Genomic DNA, 12,093 nt, shown 5'->3' with positions numbered 1-12,093 from the left:
TTCTTACAAAAAGTAGACATAACTTGCACAAATTCAGAGATTAACATAGCATTAGCAGGGTGCTCACCTGCAACGGCTGCGTCACCACTGACCGCAGCACCGCTATTTGAAGGCCGTTGGACCGGAGCCGGGAGAGAAACATTAGCAGAAGAGGAATCTGAGGCCACCGCTGCCGGTACCGAACCGGGTAGAACTGTACTAGTCGGCCGACCTACAACAGGAGAGACTGAAACCTGTAAAAAAGAAACACTATCCCCACCAGGGACCGAGGACAAACAGTCGCCAGAATTACCTGCAACGACCCTCTTCTTCTTAACTGCAGGGATCGGAGCCGATGAGACCACATCCGGACCAAATCTTCTAGGCTTCCTCTTGATCCGCTGTGATTTACCATCCCGGGACCCGGAGGAAGCCGTCGCCCGGAAATGACGACTGCCGCTAACCACATCCAGGTCACCGGGGGCGGACGATCCCATTCGCGAAGGCCACCAATCGGAAGCCGCGTCATCGCCGGGGTCAACAGGAGCCGGAAACACGCAAGAAGCCTGGGACGAAGATGGCGGAGGACCAGCAGAGACGGAGGCATCCACCGGAATGGAGAGGCATTTCTTCACCCACTCCTCGCCATCCGCGCTACGGGCTCTCTCCAGCAATTCTCGCAGAAGGGACTCCATGACCAGGTAACAGCTAGGCAACGAACTTCTTGGTCCTCTCCTGTCCACTGATTTTAAACCGTTAATTCACTCCCTTATATAGGGAATAACTGTCACTTCCAGGATTGAAATTCCTCCAATCAATACAGTAAATATTTTTTTTTTTTTTTTAAATACCAATAGCCTTTTAGCTTTAACTGACCAATCCTGTCATCTGTAATTTGACCAATAGCAATATTTATATTCTATACAGTACATTTTTTTACACACACATTTTTTTTTGGTCTTGCCACGGCCCCATACATGCATGGCAGGTACTATGACCCGCCATGCATTTCATTCCTAGACTGAGCGAGTGGCTTTTATGTGTGATATTATGTTTGTAAAGCCAGCCATATATGAATCGAAACTCGGCCGGTTCAGCAGGGACTGGCCAAGTTTTGATCCATGTAAAGATATGCTGGTTGTACAAGTAGTCAATCTACCAAACACTACAATACACTACCAATACACAATACCAAACACAGTCAATCTACCAAACAACTTCTATACCATTACCCTGTTGAGTTTTTCTGTTGAATCATTGCCGCCAGCTATAGCCAACAGTACTGATCAGTGTATTCTGATGGTGGGTGATGAAAAATAAAAAGAATAATATATAGGCTGCCTTAATGCTCATTACATTAAGGCAGTGCACCACAAAGCACACTTGGTTGCCATCTGTGCATTGTGTTGTGAATCATGCAAGTGCTTTTGTAATGGGCTTTGATCAATCATTACCATAACGCAGATACAGTGACATCATCCCAACTGTTTCCTGATTGGCTGAAACTAGGGATGCACCAATACCAGTGTTTTAAGACCGAATACGAGTACCGAATATTTTTCTCAAGTACTCACTGATACCAGTTACTGATACATATTTCGCCCTTAAATGCATCCCACACCAGTGCGGCTTTGAAATGGCGCTAATTTAACGCCACTTCAAAGCCGTAGATCAGTGCAATTTGGACCTCCGATTGTATTGCAGCTTGTGACTTCATTTAACAGAAGTCATTGCAAGTTGCAATGAAATCCCAAAAGAGTGGTACAGGAACCTGTTTCAAAGTCGATGCGACTTGAGTTACAACAATTTGAACGATTCTATTGCTGGCAATGGGGTGCAACTTGTCATGCAATTTTGAACTGTCAAATCGCATGACAAATCGCACAATCGTCTGTGGAAGGTATTCATTTCAGTATTGGAGCATTTGCACTAGTACAAGTGCTTGTACAAATGCTCGGTATCGGTGCAAAGGTAGCTGAAACTATTTTTTCCTATATTGGCCGAGTTTAGGCAAAGGAGAAGGGGGAATGAAGAGATGCAGGAATCTCAACTGAAGCTATATAGGGATTGTAACACTTCCAGGAGAGGTCCTTAAAAGTGGTTCTAAAGGCTGAAGGTTTTTTTTTTACCTTCATGCATTCTATGCATGACAGTATAAAACCTTCTGTGTGCAGCACCCCCCTCCCCCCAGCCCCCCAATCCGTACCTGAGCTCCCTCCGATCCAGCGATGTTCACAATAGCCTCAGCTGTCCCGGGAATCTTCCTCCTCATTGGCTGAGACAGCAGCGGGAGCCTATTGGCTTCCACTGCTATCAAGCAGCAGCTCGGGAGTGAGCATACAGCGGTGTCCCCAGGGAAAGTGGCTTTTTCTGGAGGCACTGCTTGAGGGGGAGGAGCCAGGAGCGTCGGCGGGGGACCTGAAAAAAGAGGATAGGAGCTTCTTTGTGCAAAACCAATGTGCAGAGCAATGTGTAGAGCTTTAATACCACTTTAAGACTGGAATTGAACTTTAAAGTGGTTGTAAACTCTCACATATACCCAGCCTCAGACGATACACAGAGATTAAACAAATCTTCCCAATAGGTTTTACTTTTTCTTCTCTTCCCTACACCCTTTCAAAAGGGCAGATCATGTTAAATCTTTCTTCATTTGCCAGGAGCACAGAGGAGGGGGGTGGAGAGGCTACAGTAACAGTGTGTGAGAGCTGATTGGAGGAAAGGCACCCCCCCCCTCCACACAGCAGAAGAACTGTGTTCTGAATAGACAAGCTGTCTGCTAAGCTCTCCCCTCCCCCCAAGCTGTCTGCTGAGCCCCCCCCCCCAACAAATTTTATCTCATGCGTAGGAAAACTTCTCAGAAGTGGCTCATGCTTGTAACAGAGGAACGAAGCACCAGAGAGAAACCATACTTAGAGCTTTGGAGAGAGGTAAGTAAACACTACAGATATATGTTCTTTGCTCAGATTCCATGACTGAGGTTTACAGCTACTTTAAATTTGTCATATAAGAAGTAAAGTAAAGTTTCGAAAATGGGGACACAGACATTAAAAAATGTAGACAGAGGTTCTAACTCTTCCGCGGTTTCAAGAGTAAGTAAGTTCTTTCATAAACAACATTACTTCACAAACTGCCCCACTTTTCCCTTTATTTGTTTTTTATTGTTTCCCAGGATCTGCTATTGTTCAGACTCATTCTCCTTATGAGAATAAATCCCTGGTATGGCTTAATAAACTCTTCTCCTTGCTATGTGATTGTGGAAACTCTCTGCGTCCTGAGCTCAATTACGATGCCTGTTATTTGCTTTTGAACTGTCTGTGTGTTTCTTGTTACACAATGGCTCTGTTCTACAAGCTGGTCTCTAGAGTGTTTGTTAAAATTTCTGTTACGTCTATGGGTCATTTATCAACATCCCAACTCCACCGTACAAATACAAATGGAGTCTATTGTGTGTCTGATCGGGCAAGAAAAAAAGGACATTCTTTTAACTGAGGCCTAAAATATGACAGCTTATAAAAAAGGCAATTAAAGTACTCTGATAAGTAGTACTGGTTTCTAGAATGGTTACAAAATGCACTTCCAGTGTATTATTATTATTACGATTATTATACAGGATTTATATAGCGCCAACAGGTTATGCAGCACTTTACAATATAAAAGGAAAACAGTACAGTTACAATACAATAAAATACCAGAGGCTTAAGAGGGCCCTGCTTAGAAGAGCTTACAATCTAATAGGTTGGGGCAAGTGGTACAAAAGGTTGTAAATGTGATGAATGAGCTGATGGAAGTGATAAAAAATTAGTTGGAGGCATGATAGGCTTCCCTGAAGAGATAGAGTTTCCAGGGATCGTCTGAAAGCAGATAGCTGGAAAGATTGAGGTAGAGAGTTCTAGAGGATAGGAGAGGCTTTGGAGAAGTCCTGGAGATGAGCATGGGAGGAGGAGACATGGGAGCCTGAGAACAGGAGGTCTTAAGAAGAGCGGAGAGGATGGTTTGGGTGATATTTGGAGATAAGATTGGTGATGTAGCTTGGGGCAGAGTTGTGAATAGCTTTGTATGTTGTAGTTAGTATTTTTAATTTCATTTGCTGGGCGATCGGAAGCCAGTGTAGGGATTGGTGGACAGGGGTGGCAGACACCGAGCTGTTGGTAAGGTAGATGAGTCTGGCAGCAGCATTCATGATAGATTGAAGAGGGGGTAGCCTATGGAGACCCATGAGTAGGGAGTAGCAATATTCAAGGGGAGAGATCACAAGGGAGTGAATGAGTAGCTTGGTGGTTCCATTAGTTAAAAGAGGGCATATTTTAAAGATGTTATGGAGGTGAAGTCTACAAGCTTTTGACATTGGATTTGGGGCTGAAAAGGCAGGTTAGAGTCCAGGATTACACCTAGTACCCTGGTGTGAGAGAGAGAGATTGATGGTTGCATTATTGATTTTGATGGAAATGTCATTGGGGGGAAATATTATCAGCTCGGATTTAGAGAGATTTAGTTTAAAGAAAAAGTGCGACATACCATGCTTTTACCTATGTCGGTTAGTAGGTTAGTAATGCGAGAGGAGACTAAAAGAGTGAGTCGAGTAGACAGATAGATTTGGGAGAGAGAGAGGGGGGGAGGTGGAGGGGAGAGGGGGGACAGAGAGAGACAGAGGGAATATTGGGCCAGGTTAACCACTTCCCGACCACCCGATGCCTTTTTACTGCAGCAGGGTGGCTCTCCGCGTGCGATTGTGACCCCGCCGGGACCCGCTGATCCCTCACAGGAGAGGCAGACCGCCGTTCTATCAGAGAGAAAGATTGAGATCTTGTATTCCTACTAAGCAGAAATGTGGATCTCTGTCTTCCTCCAGTTAAGCCATCCCCCACACAGTTAGAAAGCACTCCCTAGGACCACACTTAATCCCTTTGATCGCTCCTGATGTTAACTCCTTCCCTGTCAGTGTCATTAGTACAGTGACCGTGCATTTTTTTTTAGCACTGATCACTATATTGGTGTCACTGGTCCCCAAAAAGTTTTTACTTAGTGTTAGATTTGTCCGCGTAAAAAATTGCTGATTGCAGCCATTACTAATAAAAAAAAATTACTAAATAAAAATTCCATAGAAATATCCCATAGTTTGTGGACGCTATGCCTTTTGTGCCAACCAATCAATATACACTTATTGGGATTTTTTTTTTTTACCAAAAACATGTAGCAGAATACAGATTGGCCTAAATGAATGAAAAAATTAGATTTTTTAATTTTTTTTATTGGATATGGTTTATAGCAGAAAGTTAAAAAAAAGTTTTTTGTTTTTCAAAATTGTCAGTCATTTTTTGTTTATAGCGCAAAAAAAAAAAAAAACCCGCAGAGGTGATCAAACACCACCAAAAAAAAGCTCTATTTGTGGGAAAAAAAGGATATCAATTTTATTTGGGTACAGCATTGCACGTCAGCGCAATTGTCAGTTAAAGTAACACAGTGCTGTATCACAAAAAATGGCCTGTCATGAAGGGGGGTAAACCTTACGGGGCTTAAGTGGTTAAACCCCTGATATTTCACCAAAGCCCCCCAACGGGGCAGTCAAAAAAAAAAATAAATAAAATTCTAAAGAAAAATAAACAAATTTAAATAAAAAAAATAAAAAAAGTAGTCAGTATTTTGATCGCTCTTCAGAGAGCATAAGACAGGCAATGGCAGTTAGGACTGAGGAAGACGACCCCAAGGAAGAGAAAGAGAGTATCCTCTCCCCCCTGAAAGGTGCCAAATGTGGCACTGGAGGGGGGGAGGAAGCAGTAAAGTGGAGCTTCCACTTTTGGGTGGAACTCTGCTTTAAGGTGCAATAGGCAGCAGACGGTGTTGTTTACATGCTGCAGCTGCAACCTGTCACTTTCCGCCCACAGCAACTTTTGCTTGGCACCCGCTGAATGCTACACATTGAAGTAAATGGGGAAGACCTGCTAATGCCCCACAACTGCGTGCAATACATGTGGTTGCAACGCATTTGTCTGCAAAAATGGGGTTAAAACAGGCGATGAGAAAGCAGCGGCCTCACCACCTGTCAGAAGCCACTGAAGCACGAACCTAATGCAGATTGGGCTTCAGAGGCAAGGGAGACTTAGATGCATATCTAAATCTACCCTTAGGCTCCTTCCACACACCTGCTAAGCGGGGAATCTGTCTGCTTATCAACGCTAAGCAGGCAGATGGCTGGTCTGCAGTGGCGTACCAACAGGGGGTGCGGGGGTGAGGACCGCCCCAGGTGCCACGCACTGGGGGGGGGGGGGGTGTAAGGCTAGCCCGTATCTCCATGTGAAAGCAGCTCTTTCAGTCCGCGCTGCTCGCGGGGGAGGCGCGAGGAAGGTGAGTGCCGGTGCCCAAGCAGCCTCGTGAGTAGGTTGGATAGGAGGAGCGGTGGAGAAGCTGCATATAGAGGAATTGATCTTTCCCTATTTCTCCTGCAGCCGCTGATTGCCTGATTCACGTCCTCTTCTTTCTGCAGGCATTCAGTGGCTGCAGGAGGAATATGGAAAGATCAACTCCTCTATATGCAGCTGTCTCACCTCTCCTCCTATCCAACTTCTTTTGCTGGCCTGCCATTGCTGTCCAGCACCCCCCCCCAGTGCTCCTTAGCACCCCCCAGTGCTCTTTAGCCCCCCCAGTGCTCTTCAGCCCCCCCAGTGCTTTTCAGCTCCCCCCAGTGTTTTTCAGCTCCCCCCCCCATGCTCTCTGGCTTCCCCAGTGCTCTCCACCCCCCTGTGCTCCCCGGATCCCCCCCCCTCAGTGATTTTCAGTTTCCCCAGTGCTCTCCAGTTCCCCCTAGTTTTCCCTGCCCCCCCCCATGCTCTCCAACCCACGCCATCTAACCCCCCTGCAATGCTTTCCAAACCCCCCCTTAATTCTCTCCAGTCCCCCCCTAATGCTCTCTAGTTCCCCCTCCTGTGCCCTTCAGCTCCTCCAGTGCTCTCTGCTTCCCCTGTGCTCTCCGGCCCCCCTAGTGTTTTTCTATCTTCTATCATGTCTGCAGTCTCTGACCATCTATTGTATCATGTTCTCAGTCTCTGACCATCTCTTGTATCATGTCCGACGTATCTAACCATCTGTTGTATCATGTCTTCAGTCTCTGACCATCTCCTGTATCATGTCTGTAGTCTCTGACCATCTCCTGTATCATGTCTGTAGTCTCTGACCATCTCCTGTATCATGTCTGCAGTCTCTGACCATCTCTTGTATCATGTCTGCAGTCTCTGACCATCTCCTGTATCATGTCTGTAGTCTCTGACCATCTCCTGTATCATGTCTGTGGTCTCTGACCATCTCCTGTATCATGTCTGCAGTCTATGACCATCTCCTGTATCATGTCTGCAGTCTCTGACCATCTCCTGTATCATGTCTGCAGTCTCTGACCATCTCCTGTATCATGTCTGCAGTCTCTGACCATCTCCTGTATCATGTCTGCAGTATCTGACCATTTCCTGTACAGGGCTGGGGCTAGACTATTCTGCGCTCTAGGCAAGACCAGCTACTTGTGACCCCCCAATAAATAAAAAAAAACGTCAAAATTTCCCTATTTCCCTATACTCGCAGCACACTCCATGCTCCCCCATACTCCCCCCTATACTTGCATCACTCGCAGTGTGTCAGGGTGGGGGAGCAGTGTGTCAGAGAGGGGGGTGACCAGTGCTCCATTAATGCAGAGTGACCAGTGCCCCCATCCAATGCAGAGTGACCGATGACCAGTGCCCCATCAATGCAGAGTGACCAGTGTGCCCCCATCAATGCATAGTGACCAGTGCCCCCATCAATGCAGAGTGACCAGTGTGCCCCATCAATGCAGAGTGACCAGTGCCCCATCAATGCAGAGTGACCAGTGCCCAGTGTCCCCAACAATGCAGAGTGATCATTGCCCCCATCAATGCAGAGTGACCAGTGCCCCCATCAATGTAGAGTGACCAGTGACCAGTGCCCCCATCAATGCAGATTGACCAGTGACCAGTGCCCCCATCAATGCAGAGTGACGAGTGCCCCAATCAATTCAGAGTGCCCAGTGACCAGTGCCCCAACAATGCAGAGTGCCCAGTGACCATTGCCCCATCAATGCAGAGTGACAAGTGACCAGTGTGCTCCCATCAATGCAGAGTGATCAGTGCCCCATCAATGCTGAGTGACCAATGACCAATGCCCCTTCAATGCAGAGTGACCAGTGACCAGTGTGCCCCCATCAATGCAGACTGACCAGAGACCAGTGTGACCTTATCAATGCAGAGTGACCAGTGTGCCCCCATCAATGCAGAATGACCAGTATGCCCCCGTCAATGCAGAGTGACCAATGTGCCCCCATCAATGCAGATTGACCAGTGTGCCCCATTAATGCAGAGTGACCAGTGTGCCCCCATCAATGCAGAGTGACCAGTGACCAGTGCCCCATCAATGCAGAGTGACCAGTGACTAAAATGCCCCATCAATGCAGAGTGACCAGTGACCAGTGCTCCATCAAAGCAGAGTGACCAGTGACCAATGCCATATCAATGCAGAATGACCAGTGACCAGTGCCCCCTTCAATGCAGAGTGACCAGTGTGCCCCCATCAATGCAAAGTGACCAGTGACCAGTGTGCCCCCATCAATGCGGAGTGACCAGTGTGCCCCCATCAATGCAGTGACCAGTGACCAGTGTGCCCCCATCAATGCAGAGTGACCAGTGACCAGTGACCAGTGTGCCCCAATCAATGCAGAGTGACCACTGACCAGTGTGCCCCCATCAATGCTGAGTGACCAATGACCATTGCCCCATCAATGCAGAGTGACCAGTGACCAGTGTGCCCCCCTCAAAGCAGAGTGCCCAGTGACCAGTGTGCCCCCATCAATGCAGAGTGGCCAGTGTGCCCCCATCAATGCAGAGTGACCAGTGTGCCCCCATCAATGCAGAGTGACCAGTTACCAGTGTGCCCCCATCAAGGCAGAGTGACCAGTGTGCCCCCATCAATGCAGAGTGACCAGTGACCAGTGTGCCCCGTCAATGCAGAGTGACCAGTGTATGGGGATTAGAGCGCCACATGATTAAACAGAGCAGGGTTCTTCTGCTTACCCAGGGCGGCTGCTGTAATGTGAAGTCCCGCTTCCTGGACTGGCTCCTTTGATAGACGTCACCAGTGTGCGGTCTATCATAGGTTGGCGGCGGTTGTGCAGGCTTTCCTCATGTGTCATGTATCAGTTTCAGGAGCTGGCCGCCGAGTCCCGTCTAACTGAGGATCTCCGCCCCCCTATACGCATTACGTCATACGTGCAACACAATCAACTTCTTCAGTAGGGGTCAGTAGTAGGTGAGAGGCCATCCATATGTTGCACAATTTTTTGAGCATTTTGCACATTTTTTAGCACTTTATTGCACTGCATGCGCTTCATAGTTTTGCTTATTTTGCACATGTGTATGGTAAATTGTGCCTAAGTAGCACTTGTGATGGTGTTCACCATCACTGGAATTTAAGGACAGATGGGTGAGGGGTTGAATTGCTTCATTTTGTCAGCAAGGTCAATTGTTCCCTTTGCCATGAGGTTTCTGAGCAGGAAGCCCACTCCTAATATGGTCATCCCAGGAAGTTCTGAGGAGTCGGACTGTCTAAGGTGGCTCCCCATTCAGCTATTGTCAGGTGTGCTAATGACCGCACCTGTTGTCTGCTAAGGGAGGTATTGACACAGAGTAATGTGTATTGAGGGCTCGTTAGGGAACCATTGTTCTGTGTCTGACTATTATGTACATTGATTGCCCCCTGGGGCTTCTGTCTTCTTGCATTGGTCAAAGCTATCTGACCAATCCCTGTGGACTCATTTTCAAGTCCTCGTTTGCATTTCCTGGTCAAGCTATCTGACCAATCACTATTGACTCATTTTCAAGTCCTCATTTGCATTTCCTGGTCAGGCTATCTGACCAATCACTACTGACTCATTTTCAAGCCCTCGTTTGCATGTCTGGAGAGGACCTGAATGGAAACTGCAGGTACTTTACAATTGACCAATAGGAAAGCGGTTGTTGGGGGCAGGATGTTCCAAATTCTGTATAAAAGTGTGCCGTGTTCTTCCAATAAATTGTCTTCCTGTTTGAACTTACATACAGCCTGCTTGGTGTTTGTTCTAATGGATTCCGAATGGCACATAGCTGTAGTTCAGATCCCGGATCCTTGGTTGACCGAACCATCAGACGATGCGATCTGCAAGCTGACTGACTAGAAACAGAGGAGCGTCGGGAGAGCGGACAGAGCGAGCAAGGGTCTCGTCACATTGGTGGCAGTGGTGGGATTTGCTCTCCAGTTACCGGGACACTCCAAACCACCACAGTCAATGACCAGCTATGCAGCATGCAGGAGAGCCAAGCTGAAAGACTTACTTGAGAGCCGCAGAAGGACCGGTGGGACAAAGAACAAGGCCACCCTGATCAGTGAGCTATCCGAGATGGATAAGAGGGATGGTGATGCAGGACCCCGGTCCGTTGAAGACTTGTTTCGGCAACGAGTTCGAGAGCGGTTGGCATTATATGGTGCTAACCCATCAGAGACCGCCATACAGAATGCCATTAGAGACATCCAGCTGCAGGATGAATGGCAAGAGAAAGAACTAGAACGGCAAGAGAGGGAACGAGAGCGGCAACATGAGCAGAGAATGGCAGAAATACGGCAATCGGAGAAAACGCCTAAAGATGCAGCCACTGTCCGTAAGTTGCCCTTTCGGGCGTTCAAACTATTTAAGGAAGGAGAGGAGGAAATTGACGCATTCCTGCAGGACTTTGAGAGACTATGCCAGATACATGAAGTAGTGTCCCAAGATTGGGTCGTCTTACTGGCGAGTAATTTAACTGGCAGAGCGGCGGATGCATATCGGGCCCTGGAGGACGAAGACGCTAAAGACTACGACCGGGTAAAAGAAGCTTTGCTAGCCCGATTTGCCATTACACCCGAAGCCAGCCGGATTAAGTTTTCGAGAATCCCGGAAACAAACCAACACAACATACGTGGAGTGGGCACATCGTATGCAGCGGAACCTTAAGAGCTGGTTCCAGGGAAGCCACGCTCATACCATAGAGGACATCACCCAGCTAGTACTATTAGAACATTTCTTTAACCACACCCCTCTGGTAGTACGGAATTGCGTGTGAGATAAACAACCACAGACGGTACAGCAAGCGGCTACTCTGGCCGATGAATATCTGGACTCTCGAAGGTCAGGCGAAAACGAGCGCTATCCACTATCTCAGCCCAGTTTACCAGCCTCTAAGCCGACTTCAGTACCTCCGTGGTCTGCCTCTAGAACCCCAGCCCGACCCAACCCTCCTACCGGACCTAAGTGCTATACCTGTAACCGAACTGGTCATCTGCAACGACATTGCCCTAGCCAATCCACGAGGTATCGAGAGACTAATCATGCATCCAGACCAGCGGCTCATTGCTACCAGAATGAGCCCAACCATCAAGATGTTCAGGAAGAGTGCGGCGAACTTTTCGAAGCGGATCCTGTCCAAGCCGCTGCCGGAGATAATCGGCAGCACCATCGCCAGGCAGTATGGGTTAATGGGCAGCCGGCCCAGGGACTCCGCGATTCCGGGGCTATGATTACCCTCATCCAGCCTCACATGATTCCCCAGTCAGCCCGGACCGGCCAGACTGTTAAAGTCAGGGAAGCAGGGGGCCAGGTGCTACGTTTATCCACCGCCCAAGTCCTCTTGGATTGGGGCTCAGGGGAGCGATATGTGCGAGTGGGATTACTACGCGAGTTACCCGCAGAAGTACTTTTGGGGAACGATTTGGGCCATTTAACTTCCTCTTATGCCCCAGAGGCCACCATGGTCGGGACCACCAGACGTCACAGCCACAGTCGCTCTCCCATGTCAAATCGAAGGCGGCATATAGGAAGTGGAGTACGTCCGGTAAATCCTGATCCTAACTGCTGTTTGGGCGTGTTTGGCCTAAGTCTTTACACAACGGAGCGAGATCTAAGAGAAGTATTTTTAACATATGGTCCAATGGCTGATGTATCCATTGTGTATGATCGGCAGTCTCGACGTTCCAGGGGTTTCGCGTTTGTCTGCTTTGAAAATGTTGAAGATGCAAAGGATGCAAAAGAACATGCAAATGGAATGGAACTTG

Source organism: Pelophylax lessonae (genome assembly GCF_965119305.1).
Source record: "Pelophylax lessonae genome assembly, chromosome: 6".
NCBI classification, from domain to species: domain Eukaryota; kingdom Metazoa; phylum Chordata; class Amphibia; order Anura; family Ranidae; genus Pelophylax; species Pelophylax lessonae.
Note: the sequence above shows the minus strand (reverse complement) of the source record.